Source organism: Trachypithecus francoisi, unplaced genomic scaffold, assembly GCF_009764315.1.
Source record: "Trachypithecus francoisi isolate TF-2019V2 unplaced genomic scaffold, Tfra_2.0 Lachesis_group5, whole genome shotgun sequence".
In the NCBI taxonomy this organism is placed as follows: domain Eukaryota; kingdom Metazoa; phylum Chordata; class Mammalia; order Primates; family Cercopithecidae; genus Trachypithecus; species Trachypithecus francoisi.
Genome location: NW_022681470.1, coordinates 127,227,056 through 127,247,867, shown reverse-complemented (window position 1 = coordinate 127,247,867; position 20,812 = coordinate 127,227,056). Strand labels below are relative to the sequence as shown.

The 20,812-nt window shown below is 41.7% G+C and overlaps 1 pseudogene; it reads left to right on the top strand.

The window, feature by feature from the left end:
- LOC117074170 overlaps positions 1 to 19,140 on the top strand; it is a 54,031-nt pseudogene extending 34,891 nt beyond the window's left edge.
- Positions 19,141 to 20,812: the final 1,672 nt, after the last annotated feature.

Sequence of the window (20,812 nt, the reverse complement as noted above, 5' to 3'; positions counted from 1 at the left end):
CAGGGCTGGAAACATAAATCAGACAGTTTAAGTGGGCTTTCAGAGAAAAAATTCAAAGGAAGGGAGAACTAATTTACTTGACTGTTAAGTGCTTAGAGAGCTTTACTTACAGTAATTTCTTATGCTGAATATCAGAATTTTTAAAACTTTAAATAGAATTTAAATTGAAATAGCTACAATTTCCTGACAGATTACAACGTGCCAAACACTTTATATACGTTAGTTTGCATCGTTACCTCAGTCTTCATTGCAGAGATTATTATCATCATTTTACAAACAATAAAATGGGGACTTGAACAGGCTGGGTCACATAGTGTAGTAGATTATATTACTGTTCACCCTATTTGCCCCTCTTTGTGTGAATCCAGGCGTGGTCATAGCACTGACTTCGGCCAATGAAATGTGAGCAGAAATGATGTGTGTTACTTCTGGACAGAAGTTTTAAGAGCCAATGCATGGTTGGCTATGCCTTCTGTCTGCTGTGAAATCAGCAGTGTTCCAGATGGAGGAAGCTTGGGTCCTGGAGTGAAGACTGTGTGGAATAAAGTCGCATTCAGCCCATGATGGATATAAAGCATGAATTAGAAACAAAACTAGGAGGTGGTAAGCCACTGATATTTCGAGATTGTTCATTTCTGTAACAAAATCTAGCCAATCCTGTCTGGTACACACAGTTTAAGTGGCAAAACCCAAGTTTCTTTGATTTTTAAGTCTTGGGCACAGAAGAAAGGTAGTGACATAGAGTAGGCACTCCTAAACATTTGTTGAAGGAAGGAATGTATGGTTGTTGCCCAGCATTGAACACAATACTTCAGATGTGATCTGATCCACGTAAGAGTCATTAGGAGTATAAACACTCTTTTTACACTGAACATCTGTTAATGAAGGTTTAGAGCACGTTAGCTTTTTTGGCAACTGTACTTGTTTCTTTAACAAAAAATTATTGTCTACATAACATGTACAAGGCACAGAGTGAGGTGTCATGGCCGACACAAAAACAAAATATAAAAATGATTGTCTTCCAGCTGTTCATAATTTCATGAGTGAGAGTCGCACATTCACAACCAGCTGTGTCACAAGGCAATGAATAGAGTTGGACAGTGTGTTTTGTTGACTGTAGATTGAGTATGGAATGAGGCAGTCATGAGTTTCAGTCATTCATTCCACAAATACACATTGAGCATCAACAATGAGTTGAGTGCTGTGTTCACTCCTGCAGATACAGGTTAAAAAAAATACAGTCCCAGTCTCAAAGGTCTCGCAAGCTAGTGCGAGAGACAAATTAGTTAATAGGGAATTATACTAGAGCATGATAAGAGCTGTAATAAAGTTAAGCTCAGGAAGCTATGGATATATGGAGGAAGAATATCACCCTGGAAGAGTCAAAGAAGGCATTCTGGAGGAAGTGAGTCATAAGTTGATTCCTAAAAGATGAGTGAGTGTTTGCAGATGAAGAAGGAGAGGGAATGTACTGGTGCAGAGAAAAAGCAGTATATTCTCATGTAATCCCAGCATTTTGGGAGGCCAAGGCGAGTGGATCACAAGGTCAGGAGATGGAGACCATCCTGGAAAACATGGAGAAACCCAGTCTCTACTAAAAATACAAAAATTAGCTGGGCGTGGTGGCGTGTGCCTGTAATCCCAGCTACTTCAGAGGCTGAGGCAGGAGAATCACTTGAACCCGGGAGACGGAGGTTGCAGTGAGCTAAGATTGCGCCACTACACTCCAGCCTGATGACAGAACAAGATTCTGAAAAAAGAAAAAAAAGAACTACATTCAAGCCCCAGTGAGCAGTTGGTGGAAAGGCGAGGACACAGAGACAAAACAGTTTGAAAACATGACTTGTTCTAGGAGACAGCAAGTAATACACTGTCTTAGTCAGCATGGGCTACCCTAATAAAATATTATGGACTGAGTAGCTTAGAATAGAAATTTACTTCTTCACAGTTATGAGGGCTGGAAGTCTTACGTTAGGGTGCCAGCATGGTCAGTGTCTGTTGAGAGTCCTCTTCCTGGCTTGCAGATGGCTGCCTTCTTGCTGTGCCCTCACATGGCAGAGAAAGATTTCTTCTTCTTTTTATAAGGCCACCAATCCTACCAGCCCCACTCTTATGACCTCATTTAACTATAATTATGGCCTAAAAAAACAGTCACATTAGGGGTTTAGGGCTTCAACATATGAATTTGGGAAAGCACAAATATTCAACCCATAACATATCCTATGGATTGAAAATAAGAAAAAATTTAGTCTGAGCATGGTGGCTCATGCCTATAATCCCAGCACTTTGGGAGGCGAAGGCAGGAGGATCACTTGAGACCAGGAGTTCAAGACCAGCCTGGGCAACATGGTGAAACTCTATCTCTACAAAAAATACAAAAATTAGCCAGGCGTGGTGATGCACACCTGTAGTCCCAGCTACTTGAGAGACTGAAGTGGGAGGATTACCTGAGACTGGAAGGTTGAAGCTGCAGTGAGTTGAGATCATGCACTGCACTCTAGCCTGGGCGACAGAGTGAGACCCTGTCTCAAAAATAAATAAATTTAAAAAGTGAGGTCAGAAGAAACAGAGAGGATGAACAGATTTCAGAAAAATTAAGAAGGAAATAGAATAAACAAGGTCTTTGGTGATCAGATGAATTGGTACGTTAGGAGTCAAAGATGATCTCAAAAGTTGGGTTCCAGTGACTGAGAAAGTGGAATATAATGTGGTAAATGTGGAAAAACAAACTGAATTTTCCTCTGCTCACACACAACAATCACAATCACTGGGTGTCCTCCAATTCAATTCCGACACTATCAACCTGGAGATAGCATTAGATCCCACAGGTTAAGGGCTCAGTCCCCAGGACATCCTGCCACACCCATCAGACAACAGTCACAAGTCCAGGCCTCTGGAACTTCTGATTGACTGGCTCAAGTTGAGGTTTCCACTACCCTCTTTGAGTTTGATTAATTTGCTGGAGTGGCTCCCAGAACTCAGGTAAACACTTTCGTTTACTGGTTTATTATAAAGGAGATTACAAAGAATACTGTTATGGTTTGGCTCTGTGGCCCCACCCAAATCTCATCTGGAATTATAATCCCCACATGTTGAGGGAGGGAGATGATTGGATCATGGGGGTGGTTTCCCTCATTGTGTTCTCATGATAGTGAGTAAATTCTCATGAGATCTGATGGTTTTATAAGGCAGTTTTCCCTGCTCTTTCTAGCTGGGTCATTCCTGCCACCGTATGAAGAAGTTATTTGCTTCCCCTTTTGCTTCTACCATGATTGTAAGTTTCCTGAGGCCTCCTCAGCCATCTGGAAATGTGAGTCAATTAAATCTTTTTTACTATTATTATTATACTTTAAGTTCTAAGGTACATGTGCACAAGTTGCATGTTTGTTACACAGGTATATATGTGCCATGTTGGTTTGCAGCACCCATCGACTCATCATTTACATTAGGTATTTCTCGTAATGCTATCCCTCCCCTAGCACACCACCCCACAACAAGCCCTGGTGTGTGATGTTCTGTTGACTGTGTCCATGTGTTCTCATTGTTCGACTCACACTTATGCATGAGAGCATGCAGTGTTTGGTTTTCTGTCCTTGTGATAGTTTGCTCAGAATGATGGTTTCCAGCTTCATCCATGTCCCTGCAAAGGACATAAACTCATCCTTTTTTATGGCTGCATAGTATTCCATGGTGTATATGTGCCACATTTTCTTTATCCAGTCTATAATTGATGGACATTTGGGTTGGTTCCAAGTCTTTGCAATTGTGAATAGTCCTGCAATAAACATACGTGTACATGTGTCTTTATAGTAGCATGATTTGTAATCCTTTGGGTATATACCCAGTAACGGGATCACTGGGTCAAATGGTATTTCTAGTTCTAGATCATTGATCCACACTGTCTTCCACAATGGTTGAACTAATTTACACTCCCACCAAGAGTGTAAAAGCATTCCTATTTCTCCACATCCTCTCCCACATCTGTTGTTTCCTGACTTTTTAATGATCCCCTTTCTAACTGGCGTGAGATGGTATCTCACTGTGATTTTGATTTGCATTTCTCTGATGACCAGAGATGATGAGCATTTTTTCATATGTATGTTGGCTGCATAAATGTCTTTTTTTGAGAAGTGTCTCTTCATATCCTTTGCCCACTTTTTGATGGGGTCGTTTGTTTGTTTCTTGTAGATTCTGGATATTAGCCCTCTGTCAGATGGGTAGATTGCAAAAATTTTCTCCCATTCTGTAGGCTGCCTGTTCACTCTGATGGTAGTTTCTTTTGCTGTGCAGATGCTCTTTAGTTTAATTAGATCCCATTTGTCTATTTTGGCTTGTATTGCCATTGCTTTTGGTGTTTTAGTCATGAAGTCCTTGTCCATGCCTATGTCCTGAATGATATAGCCTAGATTTTCTTCTAGGGTTTTTATGGTTTTAGGTATTACATTTAAGTCTTTAATCCATCTTGAGTTAATTTTTGTATAAGATGTAAGGAAGGGATCCAGTTTCAGCTTTCTACATATGGCTAGCCAGCTTTCCCAGCACCATTTATTAAATAGAGAATCCTTTCCCCATTGCTTGTTTTTGTCAGGTTTGTCAAAGATCAGATGGTTGTAGATGTGTGGTGTTATTTCTGAGGCCTCTGTTCTGTTCCATTGGTCTATACTCTGTTTTGGTACCAGTACCATGCTGTTTTGGTTACAGTAGCCTTGTAGTATAGTTTGAAGTCAGGTAGCGTGATGCCTCCAGCTTTGTTCTATAAAGCTTCAAACTATAGGATTATAGTTATTATAGTAGGATTGTCTTGGCAATGTGGGTTCTTTTCTGGTTCCATACGAACTTTAAAGTAGTTATTTCCAACTTTGTGAAGAAAGTCATTGATTGCTTGATGGGGATGGCATTGAATCTGTAAATTACCTTGGGCTGTGTGGCCATTTTCATGATATTGATTCTGCCTATCCATGAGCATGGAATGTTCTTCCACTTGTTTATGTCCTCTTTTATTTCATTGAGCAGTGGTTTGTAGTCCTCCTTGAAGAGGTCCTTCACATCCCTCGTAAGGGTATTTTATTTCCTTTGTAGCCACTGTGAATGTAGCCACTGTGAATGAAAGCCACTCATGATTTAGCTCTCTGTTTGTCTGTTGTTGGTGTGTAAGAATGCTTGTGATTTTTGCACATTGATTTTGTATCGAGACTTTGCTGAAGTTGCTTATCAGCTTAAGGAGATTTTGGGCTGAGACGATGGGGTTTTCTAAATATACAATCATGTCATGTGCAAACAGGGACATTTTGACTTCCTCTTTTCCTAATTGAATGCCCTTTATTTCTTTTTCCTGCCTGATTGCCCTGGCCAGAACTTCCAACACTATTTTGAATAGGATTGGTGAGAGAGGGCATCCGTGTCTTGTACCAGTTTTCAAAGGGAATGCTTCCAGTTTTTGCCCATTCAGTATGATATTGGCTGTGGGTTTGACATAAGTAGCTCTTATTATTTTGAGATACATTCCATCAATACCAAGTTTACTAATAGTTTTTAGCATGAAGGGCTGTTGAATTTTGTTGAAGGCCTTTTCTGCATCTATTGAGATAATCATATGGTTTTTGTTGTTGGTTCTGTTTATGTAATGGATTATGTTTATTGATTTGCATATGTTGAACCAGCCTTGCATCCCAGGGATGAAGCCAACTTAATTGTGGTGGATAAACTTTTTGATGTGCTGCGGATTTGGTTTGCCAGTATTTTATTGAGGATTTTCACATCAATGTTCATCAGGAATACTGGCCTAAAATTCTCTTTTTATTGTCGTTGTGTCTCTGCCAGGCTTTAGCATCAGGATGATGCTGGCCTCATAAAATGATTTAGGGAAGATTCCCTCTTTTTCTACTGATTGGAATAGTTTCAGAAGGAATGGTACCAGCTCCTCTTTGTACCTCTGGTAGAATTCAGCTGTGAATCCGTCTGGTCCTGGACTTTTTTTGGTTGGTAGGCTATTAATTATTGCCTCAATTTCAGAACCTGTTATTGGTCTATTTAGGTGTTTATAGTATTCTCTGATGGTAGTTTGTGTTTCTGTGGGATCAGTGGTGATGTCCCCTTTATCATTTTTTATTGCATCTATTTTATTCTTCCTTCTTTTCTTCTTCATTGATCTTGCTAGTGGTCTACCTATTGTGTTGACCTTTTCAACACAATAGGTAGATCTTTTCAAAAAATGAGGTCCTGGACCGTTGATTTTTTCAAGGGTTTTTTTGTGTCTCTATCTCCTTCAGTCCTGCTCTGATCTTTGTTATTTCTTGTCTTCTGCTAGCTTTTGAATTTGTTTGCTCTTATTTTTCTAGTTCTTTTAATTGTGATGTTATGGTGTCAATTTTAGATCCTTCCTCCTTTCTCTTGTGGGCATTTAGTGCTATACATTTCCCTCTACACACTGCTTTAAATGTGTCCCAGAGACTCTGGTTCGTTGTGTCTTTGTTCTCATTGGTTTCAAAGAACATCTTTATTTCTGCCTTCATTTCGTCACTTACCCAGTAGTCATTCAGGAGCATGTTGTTGAGTTTCCATGTAGTTGTATGGTTTTGAGTGAGTTTCTTAATCCTGAATTCTAATTTGATTGCACTGTGGTCTGAGAGATAGTTTGTTGTGATTTCTGTTCTTTCACATTTGCTGAGGAGTGCTTTACTTCCAATTATGTAGTCAATTTTAGAATGAGTGAGATGTGTTGCTGAGAAGAATGTATATTCTGCTGATTTGGGATGAAGAGTCCTGTAGATGTCTGTTAGGTCCACTTGGTCCAGAGCTGAGTTCAAGTCCTGGATATCCTTGTTAATTTTCTGTCTCATTGATCTGTCTAATATTGACAGTGAGATGTTAAAGTTCCCCATTATTATTGTGTGGGAGTCTAAGTCTCTTTGTAGGTCTCTAAGAACTTGCTTTATGAATCTGGATGCTCCTGTATTGGGTGCATATATATTTAGGATAGTTAGCTCTTCTTGTTGACTTGATCCCTTTGCCATTATGTAATGGCCTTCTTTGTCTCTTTTGATCTTTGTTGGTTTAAAGTCTCTTTTATCAGAGACCGGGATTGCAACCCCTGCTTTTTTTTTTTTTTTTTTTTTTTTGCTTTTCATTTGCTTCCTCTTTTCCTAATTGAATGCCCTTTACAAAGGGGAGCTGGTACCATTCCTTCCAAAACTATTCCAGTCAATGGTTCCTCCATCCCTTTATTTTGAGCCTATGTGTGTCTTTGCACATGAGATGGGTCTCCTGAGTACAGCACACTGATGGGTCTTGACTCTATCCAACTTGCTAGTCTGTGTGTTTTAATTGGGGTATTTAGCCCATTTACATTTAAGGTTAATATTGTTATGTGTGAATTTGATCCTGTCATTATGATGCTAGCTGGTTATTTTGACTGTTAATTGATGCAGTTTCTTCATAGCTTCAATGGTCTTTACAATTTGGTACGTTTTGCAGTGGCTGTTACCGGTTGTTCCTTTCCATGTTTAGTGCTTCCTTCAGGAGCTCTTGTAAGGCAGGCCTGGTGGTCATAAAATCTCTCAGCATTTGCTTGTCTGTAAAGGATTTTTTTTCTCCTTCACTTATGAAGCTTAATTTGGCTGGATATGAAATTCTGGGTTTAAAATTCTTTTCTTTAAGAATGTTGAATACTGGTCCCCACTCTCTTCTGGCATGTAGGGTTTCTGCAGAGAGACTCACTGTTAGTCTGATGGGCTTCCCATTGTGGGTAACCCGATCTTTCTCTTTGGCTGCCCTTAACATTTTTTCCTTCATTTCAACCTTGGTGAATCTGACAATTATGTTTCTTGGGGTCGCTCTTCTTGAGGAGTATCTTTGTGGTGTTCTCTGTATTTCTTGAATTTGAATGTTGGCCTGCCTTGCTAGGTTGGGGAAGTTCTCCTGGATAATATCCTGAAGAGTGTTTTCCAGCTTGGTTCCATTTTCCCTGTCACTTTCAAGTACATCAATCAAACGTAGATTTGGTCTTTTCACATAGTCCCATATTTCTTGGAGGCTTTGTTCATTTCTTTTCACTCTTTTTTCTCTAATCTTGTCTTCTCACTCTATTGCATTAATTTGATCTTCAATCACCGATATCCTTTCTTCTGCTTGATCAATCAGCTATTGAAGATTGTGTATGCTTCACGAAGTTCTCATACTGTGGTTTTCAGCTCCATCAGGTCATTTAAGCTCTTCTCTCACTAGTTATTCTAGTTAGCCATTCATCTAACATTTTTTCAAGGTTTTTGGCTTTCTTGCAGTGGGTTAGAACATGGTCCTTTAGCTTGGAGAAGTTTGTTATTACTGACCTTCTGAAGCCTACTTCTGTCAACTCATCAAACTCATTCTCTGTCCAGTTTTGTTCCCTTGCTGGCAAGGAGTTGTGTTCCTTTGGAGGGGAAGAGGTATTCTGGTTTTTGGAATTTTCAGCCTTTCTGCTCTGGTTTCTCCCCATCTTTGTGGTTTTATCTACCTTTGGTCTTTGATGTTGGTAACCTACAGATGCGGTTTTGGTATGGATGTTCTTTTTGCTGATGTTGATGCTGTTCCTTTCTGTTTGTTAGTTTTCCTTCTAACAGACAGGCCCCTCAGCTGCAGGTCTGTTGGAGTTGCTGGAGGTCCACTGCAGACTCTGTTTGCCTGGGTATCACCAGTGGAGGCTGCAGAACAGCAAATATTGCTGCCTGATCCTTCCTCTGGAAGCTTCATCCCAGAGTGGCACCTGTATGAGGTGTCTGTTGGTCCCTACTGGGAGGTGTCTCTAGGGACCCACTTGACAAGGCAGTCTGTCTGTTATCGGAGCTCGAATGCCATGCTGGGAGAACCACTGCTGTCTTCAGAACTGTCAGGCAGGGACGCTTAAGTCTGCAGAAGCTGTCTGCTGCCTTTTGTTCAGATAAGCCCTGCCCCCAGACGTGGAATCTAGAGAAGCAGTAGGCCTTGCTGAGCTGTGGTGGGCTCCTCCCAGTTTGAGCTTCCCTGCTGCTTTATTTACACTGTGAGCATAGAACCACCTACTCGAGCTTCAGCAATGGCAGATGCCCCTCCTCCTGCCAAGCTCCAGTGTCCCAGGTTGATCTCAGACTGCTGCACTGGCAGCAAGCAAGGCTCCATGGGCATTGGACCCACTGAACCAGGCATGGGAGGTAATCTCCTGGTCTGCCAGTTTCAAAGACCATGGGAAAAGCACAGTATTGGGGCAGAAGTATACTGTTCCTTTAGGTAAAGTCCACTCATTGCTTCCCTTGGCTAGGGAAGGGAAATCCTCCGACCCCTTGCACTTCCTGGGTGAGGCAACACCCCGCCCTGCTTTGGCTCACCCTCCATGGGCTGCACCCACTGTCCAACCAGTCCCAGTGAGATGAACCAGGTACCTCAGTTAGAAATGCAGAAATCATCCATCTTCTGTGTCAGTCTCACTGGGAGCTGTAGACCGGAGCTGTTCCTGTTTGGCCATCTTGGAAGCGACCCACCTCTTTTCTTTTTTTTTTTTTTTTTTTTTTTTTTTTTTTTTTTTTTTGAGACGGAGTCTCGCTCTGTCACCCGGGCTGGAGTGCAGTGGCCGGATCTCAGCTCACTGCAAACTCCGCCTCCGGGGTTTACGCCATTCTCCTGCCTCAGCCTCCCGAATAGCTGGGACTACAGGCGCCCGCTACCTCGCCCGGCTAGTTTTTTGTATTTTTTAGTAGAGACGGGGTTTCACCGTGTTAGCCAGGATGGTCTCGATCTCCTGACCTCGTGATCCGCCCGTCTCGGCCTCCCAAAGTGCTGGGATTACAGGCTTGAGCCACCGCGCCCGGCCAACCTCTTTTCTTTATAAATTACCCAGTCTTAAGCAGTTCTTTATAGCAATGTGAGAATAGATGAATACAGATACAGATGAAGTTATGCATACCAGGAGGTGTGAGGGAAAGGGTGCACAACTTCCATGCCCTCCATGGGTGTGCAACCCTCCAGGAACTTCCATGTGTTCAGCTATCTGGAAGCTCCCAAACTTAGTCTTCCAGGGATTTTATGAAGGCTTCATTACATAGGCATGATTTATTAAACCATTGGCCACTGGTGATCAACTTTGCTTCAGCCCCTCTCCCCTCTCCCAGTTAGAGCGTTAGGCTGAAAGTCCCAATCCTCTAATCATGGATTGGTCTTTCTGGTGACCAGCCCCCAACCAGAAGCTATCTAGGGACTGCCAGCCATTGGTCAATCATTACTGTGTAAAAAGATGTCAATGTAGAGTTTCTAAGGGTTTTAGGAGTTGTATGCCAAGAAATAGGCTAAAGACCAAATATATATTTCATATATCACAGGTGCTGTTCAATAAAGTAGAAGGATTTGGGCAGAGTGTGGAATGGATAATATTAATCATTTAATTTGGAACATATTGAGTTGTGGGTATTGGTCAGACATACAGCCAAAAGGATCAGCAATTATATATACATACATGTGCGCACACACACACAGATGTGTGACTATGTAATATAAATATATATATATATATGTATATATTTTTTGAGACAGAACCTTGCTCTGTTACCCAGGCTGGAGTGCCATTGTGGCCCACTGTAGCCTCCATCTCCCAGGCTCAAGTGAAGTAGCTCATACTACAGGCATGTGCCATAGCACCTGGCTAATTTTTTAAATTTATTTTTTGTAGAGACACTGTCTTGCTGTGTTGAGCAGGCTGATCTCACACTCAGGGGCTCAAGTGATTGTTTGACCTAGGCTTCCCAAAGTGCTGGAATTACAGGTGTGAGCCACTACACCTGGCCAGCAATTGGATATATTACTTTAGAACTTTGGAGCAAAATTTGGCCGCTAGACTTAGCGATGATAGGAGTATAGGTTGTTCATGCTAGTGACCACTGGCAGTGAATAAGAACACCTAGATAAGATGAGCAGAGGGCTAAATGTCAAGATCATTAAATGACAAGATAAGATGAGCAAAAATGATGGAACCCTGGAAAATACTAATATTAAAGAGATAAGCGGAGTTGAGAAAATAATATTATCCTGGAAGGCAAGAAATGAAAAGTTTTGAGAAGAAAACAGATAACAGAGTCAAATGCCCTTGAGAGGCCACATAAGGCAAAGGCTGAAAATTCAATTATTTTGAGAAATTAAGAACTTATTGCTAACTGTGGCAAAAGCAACTTCAGTGAACAGAGTGAGACCAAAAGATATTGGAGTGAATTAAGGTGAGAAAAGAGGTGAGAAAGGTAAAATGACAAATGTAGACCCCTCCTTTCAGTTCAAGAAGAAAGTTTGAAACTCTATTGCTAGGGGAAAGGGAGAACATGTTGACTAGGGCCAACTAGAAGGATCGGAGGTAAGGCTGGAGCTCTTAAAAGAACAGTGATACCAATTTGTACAAATGTCTGGTCTACCTTCATCAGTATCAGGTATAGGTTAGAGAAGGTGGATAGTTGGGTTCACCAGGATTGGGATTTTGCCAAGTGGGTATATGGAAGAATGAGGAAGAATGGAATTGAGAGTGTTAAGCAAGAGAAGATTGAAAGGATGGGGCTTTGTTTTTAGGCTACCTAGAGAAGGAAATAAAAACTAGAGGAAGCTGAGAAATTGGGGTGAAGTAGAAGAAGAATCAAGGGGCTTAGTGACTTTGATGCAATTAAAAACACACATTGATAAGAAGATTGTACTCAGACATTGTACCATTTAAATTGTAGTTTAAGATTTCAGAAATGGAGCAATTTTAATTGATGACAAGATCTAAGAAGTAATTTAGAGTATAGACTAGAAAAAACTAGATATCGGGAAAAGATTAATGATCTGTGAATCTTGGATACTTGCACGTGCTTATATGTTGACGCGATGAATCCATTGGAGGGGGAGAATGTATCAGCCAGCAGGAAACATATGAAATACCTACTCTGATTCTAATGTGAAATTCTAACTCCACACATTGTGGAATCTTCTAATTCCACGTTGGGATATTTGAGGAAGGAACTACTTACAGCAGTGCAGTTAAAAAGCTATAAAGAACCAACAGGATCATAGAGAACTCTGAGGCAAGAAACAGTGGAACAGTTACCTTAGATTTGAAAGGATGAGGGGAAGGAGCAATTACCAGAACCTGGAAGAAGGCTGTCTTGAGAGGACAATGACTTTGGTCAAAAGAAACAAGAAGACTTTTCTGGGAAGAAGGCAGAGGAGTAAATACAGTAGTTCCCCTTATCCATGGTTTCTCTTTCCAAGGTTTCAGTTACCCATGGTCAACCACAGTCTAAGAATATTAAATGAAAAATTCCAAAAATAAACAATTCATTAGTTTTAAATTGTGCACTATGCCAAGTAGCACAATGAAATCTCGTTCAATCCGGCCTGGGATGTGAATCATCCCATTGTCTGGCATATCCAAACTGTATACGCTCCCTGCCCGCTAGTCACTTAGTAGCTCTCTCAGTTAGCAGATGGACTGTTGAGGTGGTATGGCAGTGCTTGTATTCAAGTCACTCTTATTTTACTTAAAAATGGCACCAAAGCACAAGAGTGGTGATGCTGGTGTATTTTTATAATTGTTCTATTTTATTATTAGTTATTGTTGTTAAAGTCTTACTGTGCCTAATTTATAAGATAAAAGTTATAGGTAAGTACATATAGGAAAAACATAGTATATACAGGGTTTAATGCTATCTTTGCTTTCAGGCATCCACTAGGGGTCTTGGAACATATCCCCTGTATCAGGGGGAACTACTGTACTCTTATCTCATGCTCTTCTTTCTCTCAAGTACCTTGCTGGGGCTTCCCCGTAGACAAACCCCACCAGAAAGTAGAGGACAAAGAAGTCTGTTGATGCAGTTTATATAGACTTTGGCCTCCCCCAACACAGAGCTGGGTAGAGAAGGATGCAAAGTTGCTCTGGAGAGGCAAACAGAGAGATATCCAGCCTAGTGAGATTAGAGACACAAGCTAGAGCAGGGCAAACTGATAATGCATATTTCTGACAAGTTGGGAGAGACTGAGATTCAAGTCTCAGAGAGTTGAATGGAACTTAAATAGGAATCATAACTTTGTTATTCTGAGAAGAGAGAAGTAGTAGAAAATGGTTTATATTTGCAGACAGCTTTTTATGGATCTCATTTTGTCTGTGAAGACATCTATGGAGACATAGTGGGGGGAGAATGAGAGGGGTGAAAGTTTTGGCCAGGTCTGATTTGTGTGACCATCCCTGGAGGAAGAGGACACGGAGGAGAGGGAAGTCTTGTAATTGACAGGCTTTCCAGTGTCAAAGGGGTGGGTGAGAGGAAGTTTTCCCAAGCAAAATAGGAGTGTTGACAAGACAGCAGCTGCAGACACCCATCGCAGAGGTGAAACAACATGCTGAGCCTGGCAGCAGCATGTGACAGATCATTTGTTCTCTCAGAAAGACTGCTTTATATGACAATACTCACGGTATGCACATGTTGCAATGAGCTCGTTAAAAGTCTCAGTACTTTTTTGTCACACATATTATTCAATTCTTAAGATTTTATGTAATGGCTAATGAGCGTTAAAAAGCAGCATTCTAGTGATGCCTCCAAGGGCAACAGCTAACACTTCTCGAGCACTTATGTGAGCTGGGCACTATGCAAACTGCCTTCTATCGTAATGTTATCTGATCCTCATGACTCCTATGAAGTCCTGAACTGTGCAGTCACTTATTGCTGTTCTACTACCCATTCCCCTTTCTTTTTTCTTAGTAGTGCCCAGATTTTCTCTGGGGACAAAGGGGATCTTCCATTCTTAGCAACATTGCTAAAGAAGGGCAGATAGTTCCAGTGGGGGTTACACTAGTCAGTCACCCATCTCCCTGGTCTCAATAACTTATTGGTTAGAGCTGGGCATGTGACATAGAGTGTCTCATCAGGAACTTGGGGGTTCTTGTTGGGAATGTTGGGACTCCTTCCTCTGAGTTGCATGTGGTATGAGCATGGGAGGCCTGGAACTGCTGCAGCAATGAGGGGAGCTGGCCTGAGGTTGCAATGACCACCCAGAAAAGGGCAGAGCTGAGAGAACATTAGAGGTGCTGAACTTGGAGCCCAAATAACGTGATGAACCTCTAAATACAGCCAGCTGGGGCAGCACTACCTCTAAACTGCAAGTTCCATGAGCCAATAAAGCTCCTTCTGAGAAAGCTATCGATTTTCTCTGAGATGCCATTTTCAAAATGGTAATGATAAAAAGAATTTTGCTGGCTTATTTTTAGAGTTAAATGAAATAATACTCAGTGGCAAATATTGATACTCTAAATACTTGTCATTCTCATAGATTGTGACAGTGCACCATCCTGAATACACTTTCATGGGATTGATTAGTATGTAGCTCTTTCTGGCTTATGTACATATACTTTAGAAAGTTTTATACTGCACAAGTATAAAGAGGCAAAATTATTTTAAATAATGTGCCTTTAATTTTTTTCTATTACAATATTATACCCATTATAGAAAATATAAATGGTCTACATAATTTATAGCTGTACTAAGTGTTAATGGTCTTTCTATAGAGATTGAGCCCTGGATCTTTGCTCAGCATCTAAGTTCTTCATTACTTGTTGTTCCATGGGAAATTGCCTCGGCTTTGACCATTTTCAACTTTTAACGATTGCAGGAGCATTGGACATGACAGACATGAGGATTACCTGTATTAAAGTGGTCTCTCAATTTCTCTCTTTTTGTTTCTCAGATTCTTTCCCTAGGTTTGTGTTTATAGCATTTTACACAAAACAAGATAGGCATGATCCTTAAAAGTTGCTTTTGGTTTTGTTTTTGCCTGCAATATATTCATTAAAACACTTACCAAAGAGAAATGAGATACATTTCTGTTCTTACGCTTAAGGACTTATAATGCTATTTGACACAAAAATAGAAAGATGGAAAAGTAGAAGAGTAAATATGTATATAACAAGTTCATTTATAAGGTTTCACACACTTAATCTTGCAAATCCAACTCATGGCAATAAATTTATGGAAACAAAACATTAAAAAACTCAGAAAGTAATAATAAACTATAAACGCAATGCTACTGAAGCTCAGCTATAACATCACATTCTCAGCTCTAGTTTGGATGGAACACAAGTGTTTTAAATTGCATTGGGTGGAGGCCCTGGCAGGAAGGAAGCATCGGATATTGCTGGAACATATCTTTGTTTGGGCAACAGCTAATGAGAAAGGTCACCATTATGCTTTGCTTCCAAACACTGGGTCTGTTTTGAAATTAGTACTGCACATTTCATCACAAATGCTGGTTTATAATCATCAAGGTAAATAATCCTGCAGTATTAATGTTTTTTTCTCCTAAGTGGCAAGTAAAATCCAAAGCTTATGTTCTCACCACTGTTTTGATCAGCATATCATTTTGTCAGTAAAAGATAAAATGACTTTCTATTTATGGACTCTGGGATTCCTTATTATTTACAAAATTCCAATCGTGAATTTAGAGAAAATTCAGCCTCTAATTTTTTTCCTTCAGTTTTAGTGTTACTTGTACTCTTGCTAAACTCGTTGCTGGCATTTGAAATGCAAGGCTTTCTGGACTTTGTTCCCTAACATTTATTGCATTTGTTTAGTGGATTATGTGAGTGGCACAGAAATCCTAAGAAAGCGCTTAACTTTTCTCTGTGAAGTGTTTGCTGACAAATGCGATAAACTTTAGAAGACCACCTCCTAGGAAGGGCTGACATATCGAGGACAGTAAAAACAGTAGTACCAGACATTTCTGCCACAATTTTTTTGGTAGTGGGGGGGAACAGAAATCTACTAAATATCTCAGTTTATATTTTTGGTCCTCCCTTTTGGCTAGGCTGTTGTATTCCCATGTCCACAGCACGTTCCTCTGTGGGAGCCTGGAGCTCTCAGAATAAACTTTGGGAAAGGCTGGGTCCACCCTCTGGGGATAAGGGAGCCAGAGGGAGGAAGGGGAGGGGGTAAAGGAAAAGGGAAGGGGGCGGCTGTCTTCCTGTGTTTGGATGACCTTTCCTTATGTTTATCTGGAGAGACTGGGCAGCCACGCTGTGTTTGGTGTCAGCCTGCCATGTTGTCCCATGTGATCTCTTTCTTAGCTTTATGTGTAGAGAGGACCTTTGCCTCTACTGGGAGAACTAGATTTAACTCTCTGAATTATAAAAGAAAAAAGTGTACAGGTCTTTTAGGCATTGGGGCCTAGAGATGGAAGTCTTATGAAGCATGCACATATGCCAGTGTGCAACAGATTCCCTAAGGGAAAGGCTTAGGCATCTCTTGGAGCTATCTGAAGGTGGGCCCACCTGTACTTCTTCCTTCTTGCTGAGAGCTGGGCTGGAGGCTGTCTTGCTTCTCCTGAAGCCTCATCACTTAGTACAATGTCCTTCACTTGTGGGTATTCCATAACTATTTCTTGAACACGTGAGTGAATGGATGAATACATGAGCAGAGTCACAGAGAGATGACTATGACTGGGCAACAGGCAGTGAGGTTCCTGCAATACTTAATTTATTTGCCAGTCCCTGCTCTAAGAGCCCTAAGCAGCTCCACTTTAAAGAAACCAGTTTCAAGCCTCTCTGTCTCACATTCCTGGTGAGTGAATCACTTGTTTCTTATGGGTGGGTGAGAATAACACCTCTGGTTTCTACCTTTCTTTCTCATTTTAGTGCTGACCTCATCTGACCTGACCTTAGCTTGAATGTTATTTTCCCAGAGAAGCTATCCCTTAATTATCCTACTCTTCTCCACCTGAATTAGATCCCCCCGTACACCTCTTATTAAACACTATTACTTTCATAGAATGTAATACAATTTTTAATTATATTCATGTGGGTGATAATCTATCCTATGTCTGATTTCTCCACTAGATTACAAACTTCTTGAAGATAGGGGACCATATGTATTTTCTCATCACTCTGTTCTTAGTACCTGTCATAATGCCTGGCATATAGGTACCATGGCATATAGGCTTAATACCTGGCATATAGGTCCTCTATACACATAAGCAAGCATGTGTTCAATTAATGAATGAGCAGATAAATGAATAAATTATATTTGGAAGGAGAATTCATACCAGGTTACTGAGCAGGTTGGGGATAAAGATCAGAGTCCAAAAGTCCTACCCCAATCAGACCTTGGACACACTAATGAGTTTGAGATTCTGGAAGAGGATGAAGTGCTTAGCAGACATAAGTGAGATGGGGCATTTTACCTTTGGAAACTAACTAGTAGTCTGAACTCTTGGGAGTATCAGAAACTTTCTCTTTTAGCTCTACCCAAAGTAGCAACTTCTTCCACCTTCTCCGTAATAGCAATATTCTTGGTTACCAGGTATCTGAACCTCAGAAAGACTCTCGATGTTTTCCTCTTTTTCACATCACACAGCTTCACAATACCTCTTGTTAGTTTTTTCCTTTCCATTCCCATGAGGACCTTTTGATCTAGTGAATTAGTCAGATTTCTTTCTTTTGCAAGTTCCAGACACACAATTCCAATTAGCTTAAAAGCAAAAACCAGGAATCACGTTGTAGGGAAGTTGACGGAGACAACTAACCTCAGACGTGTCTAGATCAGATATTGCTCCACCTTTCTTGCCATCTCCCTGCTAAGTTTTTGAAATGAACACCTACAACCCCTGACTCGCAGTCTCCTCATAGCACCAGGGAGGACTCTGATTGCACGCATGTGACTATTCCTGATTCTGTCACTGCAATGGGGAGGGAAGGAAGGCTCTGATTTCTTGGCCTGGGCAACATGTTCAGCTTTCTGCCCCTTGTAATGGGGGGGATGAGGATACAATCAAAGACAGAGTTTCTCAAGGAAAAGAGGAATTGTGTTATCAAGATAAGCTGTGGAAGAAGTGCTGGATAATCAAAAACAATAGAATGCCTTTCTGCAACAGCCATCCTGATCCAGGTGCAGTGCTAGGCCCTAAACCTACATGCATCGGGATATGCAAGGGAAATGAGGGTGCACTGTGTAATCAGATTGCTTTGGCCCAAATCCTAGCTCTTTCTCTTACTAATTCTGTTATTTTGGATGAGTTAACCTCTCTAAATCCAGATTTCTCGTGATAAAACAGTGAGGTAAAGTATTCAGCAGAATATTACTCAGCCCTAAAGAGGAAGGAAATTCAGCCTCTTAGCTCCTCCCGTCAATGGATGCCCCAGTCTTCAGTGAGGTACCAGCCAGTCCCTGAAACAAGTAAATGGATTTGGCCATACTGGGTGCCTGGTCACCATAGCTGCTTTTAACTCTGGCAAAATGGGTATCATCACCATCAATGACCTCAACTACATGGTCTACTATGGAATCATGTGGTTCTAGTATGATTCCACCCACAGCAAGTTCCACAGCACCATCAAGGCTGAAAACAGAAATCCCATCACCATCTTCCAGGAGTGAGATCCCACCAAAATCAAACAGGATGATGCTGGTGCTGATTATGTTATGGAGTCCACTGGCATCTTCACTATCATGGAGAAGGCTGGGGCTCACTTAGAGGGTGGAGCCAAAAGGGTTATCACCTCTGCCCCCTCTGCTGATGCCCCTGTGTTTGTGATGGGCATGAGCCATAAGAAGTATAAAAACCTCAAGATCATCAGCAATGCCTCCTGCACCACCAGCTGCCTAACCCCCTGGCCAAGGTCATCCATGACAACTCTGGCATCATGAAACGACTCAGGATCACAGTCCATGCCATCACTGCCACCCGGAAGACTGTCATGGCCCCTCTGGGAAACTGTGGTGTGATGGCCATGAGGCTCTCCATTAGGTCATCCCTGCATGTGTCTACTGGTGCTGCCAAGGCTGTGGGCAAGGTCATCCCCAAGCAGAACAGGAAGTTCACTGGCATGGCCTTCCATGTCCCCACTGCCAATGTGTCAATCATGGACCTGACCTGCTCTCTGGAGAAACCAGCTAAATATGACATCAAGGAAGTGGTGAAGCGACATCAGAGGGGGCCCTCAGGGGCACCGTGGGCCACACTGAGCACCAGGCTGTCCCCTTCAGCTTTAACAGTGACAGCCACTCTTCCACCTTCAACACTGGGGCTGGCATTGCCCTTAATGGCCTCTTTGTCAGGCTTATTTCCTGGTATGACAATGAATTTGGCTACAGCAACAAAGTGATAACCTTCATGATCCACATGGCTTCCAAGAAGTAAGAGCCCCCAGACCACCAGCCCCAGCAAGAGCATGAGAGGAAGAGAGAAGCCTTTAGTTGCTGGGAAGTCCCCGCCACACAGTACTCCACCACACTGAGAATCTCCCCTCCTCATTGTTTCTACACCAGACCCCCTGAAAAGGGAAAGACCTAGGGAGCCCAACCTTGTCAGACAACATGAATAAATTCCTGTGTACCCAGCCAAAAAAAGGGAAGGATATTCTGACATAGGCTATAACGTGGATGAGCCTTGAGGACATTATGCTAAGTGAAATAAGCTAGTCACAAAAGGACAAATACTGTATAATGCAACTTATATGAAATGCCCAGAGAAGTGAACTCATAGAGACAGAAAGGGAAATGGTGGTGCTAGGGGCTGGGCAGTGGGGTGAACGGGGAGTTGATGTTTAATGGGTACCGAGTTCCAGATTTGCAAGATGAAAGAGTTCGGGAGATGGATGGTGGTGATGATTGTACAGCAGTGCGAATATGCTTAAAACCCCTGAACTATACACTTAAAAATGGTTAAAATGGTAAATTTTATGTTATGTATATTTTACCACAGTTTTTAAAGAAGTGACGTAAGGGTTAAATGAGACCACAGATGTAGAGTATTCAGTGCAGTGTGAGTGAATACATAGTAAGTGCTCAGAAATGTGAACTATTGTTCTCATAACAGCCCTACAGATACTATTATCTTCATGTTTATAGTTGAGTAAGTGGAGATTTGGGGGTTAAGTAAGTGGTCCAAGCCCACCCAGCTAGAAAGTGGTGAAGCCAGACTCAAACCCACTGCTTGACTACGAAGGCCCTGCTATTTTCTATCATGCTGTGTTACTTCCCAGCACTCTGCTTGCCAGCTACCACTGCCTAATGTTTTTAAATATTGCTTTGATTATGTTAAGCTTCTGCCTAACAAAATTTAAGGGTCTAAAACACAAATGCCTCTTCCTGATACAATTCTTTTTGCAGTCTGACCCCAGTTACTTTTCTAGCCTCATTTTGATGTCAAGGCTCTGCTTTACCTTGCTTTGTGTTTCCTAAGCTCGTAGCATATGCTAGTTATTCTGCTGGAACAGTGTTGAAACTCTACCCACCTTTTTTGGGGGATGGGGGAACAAGGTCTCACTCTATCTCCTAGGCTGGATGGAGTGCAGTGGCGCCAGCACAGCTCACTGCAGCCTCCACTTCGCGGGCTAAAGCTATCCTCTGGCCTCAGCCTCCTGAGTGTCTGGGACTACAGGTGTGCATTACCACGTCTGGCTAATTTTTTATTGGTTTGTATAAATGGGATCGCACTATGTGGCCCAGGCTGGTCTTGAACTCCTGGGCTCAAGAAATCCTCCTGCCTTGGCCTCCCAAAATGCTGGGATAACAGGCGTGAGCCGTCACACCTGGCCTCTACCTATCTTTTGATGCTCAGCTTAAGACCCAGCTCCTCCAGAAAGCCTCGCCTAACTGGGAGAGAGACAAGTCATTCCTCCTCTTCACTACTACAGTGTTTATTATTTGATAGCAACACATAAGGTACTGCTTAAATCAAAGTTATTACTGCAGCTGTTCATGTCTTAGCTCCACAGTAGTGGAGAGCGGATATTGTACCTATTACTGCTTTAAATTTCCCTCAATGCCAGGTTAGTGTTTTGCATTGAGTAGCAACTTGACAACAATTT